Raw genomic sequence first — 6,882 nt, 5'->3', positions numbered from 1 at the left:
ATGCTAAAATATTTTAATTCAAATGCTGTTTTCTTCTCAATTAAAAAGGAATCATAGTTCAAAGAGCAGAAACTATTATCCATGATGGCTGTGAGGTAATATACTGAGCACTCTGTAGGGTTGTGGTTCCTGTCACCTTTCAACCTTTGTAGCATACTCAGTCAGATTAGATGACTGTCCTCAGGTAACTGTGTTCCTGAGAATCTACCTTAATGACTCAGGCCTGAATGGCACATGGAATAAAGGGCATTCAAGCACAATATGTTCAGCTTTAACTACACTGTCAGGAATTTAACCTGTTCATTGATTTGTGATTAGATGTTATTCATCTCTTCATGCTGTGGCTTGAATTTTGAATATGTAAAGGATGAACTAGTGCATTATTTACATTTGAAGTTAAGTACCTTTGAATGGGCAGCATGGAAATTTATGCAAAATGAATAAACTAACAAAGCACTGATTTTTCCTTCCCTTTCACTTTTTAATTTTATTATTTTATTTCTTTTATTGTTGTTCTATTACAGTTGTCCCAATTTTTCTCTTGCTCTCACCTTCCCCACTGCCCGCTCCCACAGTCAATCCCCACCCTGTTGTCCATGCCCATGGGTCATTTTTAGATGTTCCTTGAGTAGCCCCCCCCCCCCATATACCTCTCCACCGTCCCCTCTGGTTGCTGTCACTCTCTTCCTTGTTTCCATGACTCTGGTTCTATTTTGCTCATTTGTTTGTCTTGTTCATTAGGTTCCTATTATAGGTAATATCATATGGTATTTGTTTTTTTGCTGCCTGGCTTATTTCACTTAGCATAATACTCTAGAGTTCCATTCATGATGTTGCAAAAGGTAGGAGTTCCTTCTTTATTTCTGCTGTGTAGTATTCAGTTGTGTAAATGTACCACAGTTTTTTGATCCACTCATTTACTCATGGGCACTTAGGTTGTTTCTAGCACTTGGCTATTATAAATAACATTGCTATGAACGTAGGGGTGCATAGGTTCTTTTAAATTGGTGTTTCAGGATTATTAGGGTATAATCCTAGCAGTGGAATCACTGGTTCAAAAAACAGTTTCATTTTTAGTTTTCTGAGGAAATTCCATTCTGTTTTCTACAATGGCTATACCAGTCTGCATTTCCACCAACAGTGGACTAGGCTTCACTTTTCTTTGCATCCTCACCAGCACTTGCTGTTTGTTGATTTGTTAATGATGGCCATCCTGACTGGTGTAAAGTGGTGTCTCGTTGTGCTTTTAATTTGCATCTTTCTGTTGGCTAGTGATGTTGAGCATTCTTTCTTATGTTTATGGATTCTCTCTATGTCCTTCTTCAAGAAGTGTCTATTCAGGTTGTTTGCCCATTTTTTAATTGGATTGTTTGTCTTCTTGGTGTTGAGTCATATGAGTTCTTTATATATTTTGGAGATCAGACCCTTGTCTGAGGTATCATTGGTAAATATGTTTTTCCATGTGGTTGTTTCCCTTTTCATTTCAATGATGTTTTCTTTAGCCATGGAGAAGCTTTTATATTTGATATAGTCCCTTTTGTTCACTCTTTCCTTTATTTCCCTTGCCCTAGAGGATTAATCAGCAAAAATATTGCTGGGTGGGATGTCTGAAATTTGACTGCCTATGTTTTCCTCTAGGACTTTTATGGTGTCACAGCTTATGTTTATGTCTTTTCCGTTTTGAGTTTATTCTGGTATATGGTATAAGTTGGTGGTCTAGTTTCATTTTTTTGAATGTACCATTCTAGTTTTCCCAACACCATTTGTTGAAGAGGCTATTTTTACTCCACTGTATGCTCCTATTCCTTTTGTCAAAAATTAATTGACCATAGAGACATGGGTTTATTTTTGGGCTCTATCTTCTTTTCCTTGACCTATGTTACTGTCCTTCTGCCAGTACCAGACTGTTTTGATTACAGTGGCTTTGTAGTACCTTGATATCATGTGTTGTGATTCCTCCTACTTTGTTCTTCTTTCTCAAGACTGATGAGGCTATTCAGGGTCATTTTGGGTTCTATATAATTTTTGAAATATTTGTTCTAAATCTTTGAAATATTTCATTGGTATTTTAATAGGGATTGGATTGAATCTACAGATTCCTTTGGGTAGTATGGACATGTCAATGATGTTAATTCTTCCAATCCATGAACACGATATATCCTTTCATGTATTTGTATCTTCCTTAATGACTTTTTTCAGTATTCTATAGTTTTCCGAGTACATGCATTTTCATCCTTGGTTAAATTTACTCCTAGACACTTTATTATTATTTTTTTGTTATTGCTGTGGTAAATGGGATTTCTTCCCTAGTTTCTATTTCTGATATTTCATTGTTGGAATACAAATATGCCTTCAATTTCTGAATGCTGACTTTGTACCTGCTATTTTACCAAATTCAGTTATTAGGTTGAGCAGTTTTTTTTTGGTGGAGACTGCAGGGTTTTCTATGTACATTATTATATCATTTGCAGATAATGGCAGTTTTACTTCCTCCTTTTCAATTTGGATGCCTTTTATTCCTTTTTCATATTTGGTCTCTGTGGCTACACTTCCAATAATATGTTGAATAAAAGTGGTGAGAGCGGACACACTTGTCTTATTTCTGATCTTACAGGGAAAGCGATTATTTTATTTTACTTATTTGTTTTTAGAAAGAGAGAGAGAGAAACATCAATGTGTGGTTGCCTCTCACGACCCCCAACTGGGGAACTGACAGGCAACCTATGCATGTGCCCTGAAAGCTATTATTTTTTGTGCATTGAGTATGATGCTGGCTGTAGGTTTCCTGTATATAGCCTTTATTATGTTGAGGTATGCTCCCTCTATTCCCACTTTGCTGAACATTTTGATCATAAATGGGTGCTATAGTTTATCAAATGCTTTTTCAGCATCTATTGATATTATCATGTGATTTTTTCTTTCATTTAAAAAAAATATGTTTTATTGATTTTGCTGTAATAGTCATCCCAATTTTCCTTCCCTCTGCTCCCCTCCACCCAGTGGCCCCCCTCCCTCTTGTTGCCCCCCCCCTTTTAATCCATGTTCATTGGTTGTGCATATAGTTCTTTTCAACCTCTTCCTGTCTATTCCATTCCCTCCTACTATGCTTCTTAATTCCTGTACCATCTCCCTCCCTCTCCCCCTCCCTCTCCCTGCTGGTCTCCCCCCAGTATGTTCCCCATACCTATAGTTCTTTTTCCACTCTTGTTGCCTATTTAGTTTGCCTTTGTTTCGATTCCCTAGCTTCTGTTGTTGGTTCTTGTGATACAGTTTTCATTTTAATGTTCATAGTTTTGATCCTCCTTCTTCTAAACCAGTCCCTTTAACATCTCATATAATAGTGGTTTGGATCTAATGAACTCCTTCAGTTTTATTTTGTCCTGGAAGCACTTTCTCTGCCCTTCTATTCTGAATGACAGTTTCGCTGGATAGAGTGTTCGTGGCTGTAGGTTTTTTATTTTCATTACTTTGAATATTTGTTGCCAGTCCCTTCTTGCCTGCAGGGTCTCCCTTGAGAAATCAGCTGATAGTCTAATTGGGACCCCTTTGTACATGATTCTTTTCTTCTCTCTTGTTGCTTTTAAGATTCTCTCTTTATCTTTAATTTTTGACAATTTGATTATAATGTGTCTTGGAGTGGTTCTCCCTGGGTCCAGTTTTTCTGGAACTCTCTGTGCTTCCTGGACCTGTAAGTCTATTTCCTTCCCCAAGTTCAGGAAGTTCTGCTTCGTTATTTTTTCACATAATTTTTCAATTTCTAGTCCTTCTTCTTCGCCCTCTGGTAATCCTATAATCCGAATGTTTGATCGCTTATAGCTGTCCCAGAGGTTTCTGAGCCTCTCCTCACTTTCCTTACTTTTTGTTTCCTCTTTCTGCACTGCTTGACTGTTTGTTCCTTCCCTATGTTCCGGTTTGTTGATTTGATCTCTGGATTTTATTTCCTCACCACTTGTCTCGTATGTGTTTTCGTTCATGTCAGTATGAGTGGCTTTTATTTCTTCCCTGTCTTGTTCCAAATCTTTTGTTAATTTGTAAGCCACCTTATAACTATAGCTCTGCACTGAGCCTCTGAAAGGTTTCCTATTTGTTCATCTGTCAGGTTCCTCATCTGCTGCTTGGTGAGCTGCGTCACCAGGATTTCAATCATTGTCTGCTTCATTTTGACAGATTTGTGTTTTGCTTTGCTTCCTGAGCAGGCTGTAGGGGGCGGAGCCCCATGTACTTTTCACTACCCAGTGACTGGTGGTGATCTGCAACCTTTTTCTCTGCGCTGTGGTGCTTTGTGTGGGGGCAGGGGTCCAAGATGGATTCCTGCCATTATTCTCCACTGGGAGACCGGGATTCATCCCCCTGCCCTCTGGGCTTCTTCGTCCGAGGTAATGGGGGGGCTGCCTTTCCCAGCGTTGGGGTCGTGAGCTGCCGGGACTTGACTGCAGCTGGGATTGCTCCCCCTGCCACTATCTCCGCTGCTACCACAAACAGGGCCGCCTGACCTTTCTCTTCTGGTTCTGATTTTGCCCCTCCTACCCATCCAGAAGAGCACCGCTGGTTTATAACTTCATACGTTGGGCTGCCATGTAGTTTTATTTTCTGGAATTTCTAGTTATCTTTTGTTTTGAGGTAGCTGTATTCTTTTCTAGTTGTAGAGGGAGACCGAGCATGTCTGTCTAAGCCTCCATCTTGGCCAGAAGTCTCTGCCTTTCATTTTGTTTATGTGGTGTACTATGTTAATTGATTTGCAAATATTATACCATCCTTCCATCCCTAGGATGAGTTCCACTTCATCATGGTGTATGATCTTTTTAATGTATTGCTGAATCTGGTTTTCCAATATTTTGTTGAGGATTTTAGCATCTTTGTTCATCAACGATATTGGCCAAAGTTTCCTTCCTTTGTTGTGTCTTGACCTAGTTTTGGAATTAGGATTATAGTGACCTCATAGGAAGAGTTTGGGAGTCTTTCCTCTGCTTAAATTATTTTGAATAATTTGAGAAAGGTAGGGGGTTGCTCTTTGCTAAATATTTGGTAAAATTCACCTGTGAAGCCATCCAGTCCAGGGCTTTTGTGAGCTGGGAGTTTTTTTTTATTACTGCTCCAATTTCACCAGTTATCAGTCTATTCAGGTTTTCTACTTCCTCTTGATTCAGTTTTGGAAGATTATATGTTTCCATAAATTTGTCCATTTCATCCAGGTTGTCAAATCTCTTGTCATATAGTTGTCTGTAGTAATTTCTTATGGTCTTTTTATTTCTGTGATATTGGTTGAAATTTCTCCTCTTTTGTTTCTGATTTTATTTATTTTGGTCCTCTCTCTTTTTTTTCTTGATGAGTCTGGTTAAAGGCTTGTCGATTTTGTTCATCTTTTCAAAGAACCAGCTCCCGGATTTATTGACCTTTTGAATTGTCCTTTTATTCTCTGTGGCATTTACTTTTGCTCTGATCTTGATTATATCTTTCCTTCTACTTGCTCTGGGCTTTGTTTGTTTTTGTTCCTCTGGTTTTTTTAGATGTAGAGTTGTTATTTTTTGAGATTTTTCTATCTTTCTTAGGTAGGCTTGTAATGCTATGAACTTCCCTCTTGGGACTGCCTTCACTGTGTCCCATAGGCTTTGGGCTCAGTTTCAATTGTTTACAGAAACTTTTTTATTTCTTCCTTGATATCATTGTTAATTCATTCATTATTCAATAGCATGTTATTCAGTGTCCACGAATGTGAATGTTTTTGACTTTTTTTCCTTGAGGTTAGTTTCTAGTTTCAAGCTGTTGTAATCCAAGAAGTTGCTTTGATATGATTTAAATTTTCTTGAAATTGGTTAAGCTTGTTCTGTGTCCTGCCATGTGGTCTATCTTTGAAAATGTTCATATACATTTGAAAAGAATCTGTATTTTGCTTCTTTGGGGTGAAATGTTCTGTATATATCTATTAAGTCCATTTGAGTACAATATCCTTGTCGACTTTTTGCTTGAAAGATATATATATTATTAGCAATGGGGTTTAAATTTCCCTACTATGAGTTTGTTGCTGTTGAGATCTTTCTTGAAGTCCTCCAAGATTTTCCTTATATATTTGGGTGCTCCTGTGTGGGTGCATATATGTTACAAGGCTTATAACTTCTTGTTTGATTATTCCCTTAAGTATTATATAGTGTCCTTCTTTGTCTCTTTTTATTGCTTTTGTTTTGAAATCTATTTTGTCTGATGTAAGTATTTCTACTCCAGCTTTTTTCCATGTCTATTTGCTTAAAATATTTTTTTCCATCCCTTCACTTTCCGTCTGTGTACACTTTTGTTCTGAGGTTGGTCTCTTGAAGACAGTGTATATGCAGGTCATGTTTTTTTATCCATTCAGCTACTTTATGTCTTTTGATTGGAGCACTTAATTCTTTTTTATTTAAGGTTATTATTGATAGGTAGTTATTCATTGCCATTTTTTTCCTTTTGTATCTGTGTTCCTCTCTCTCTTTTTCTTCTTATTAAGGCAGTCCCTTTAGCATCTTTTGCAATGCAGTTTAGTGGAGATGTATTCTTTTAGCCTGTTTTTTGGTCTGAGAAACTCCTTATTTCACCTTCTATTTTAAATGAGAGCCTTGCTTTGTAGAGTTGTTTTGGTTGCAGTCCTTTGGTTTTCATTCCTTGGAGCATATCTTGCCATTCCCTTTTGGATTTAGTGTTTCTGTTGTGTAAGCAGCTCATAGCCTTACTGTTGTTCTCTTGTATGTTAATAGCCATTTTCTTCTTGCAGCCTTTAAGATTCTCTCTTTGTCTTTAAATTTTGCCATTTTAATTATGATATGTCTTGGAGTGGGCCTCTTTTGGTTCTTCTTGATTGGGACCCTCTGTGCTTCCTGAACTTGCATGACTTTTTCTCTCATCAAGTTGGGA

This window comes from Furipterus horrens, unplaced genomic scaffold (assembly GCF_987537825.1).
Source record: "Furipterus horrens unplaced genomic scaffold, mFurHor1.1.pri manual_scaffold_6, whole genome shotgun sequence".
NCBI classification, from domain to species: Eukaryota; Metazoa; Chordata; class Mammalia; order Chiroptera; family Furipteridae; genus Furipterus; species Furipterus horrens.
The sequence above is the reverse complement of the archived record's forward strand: the minus strand, read 5'-3'. Positions refer to the sequence as shown.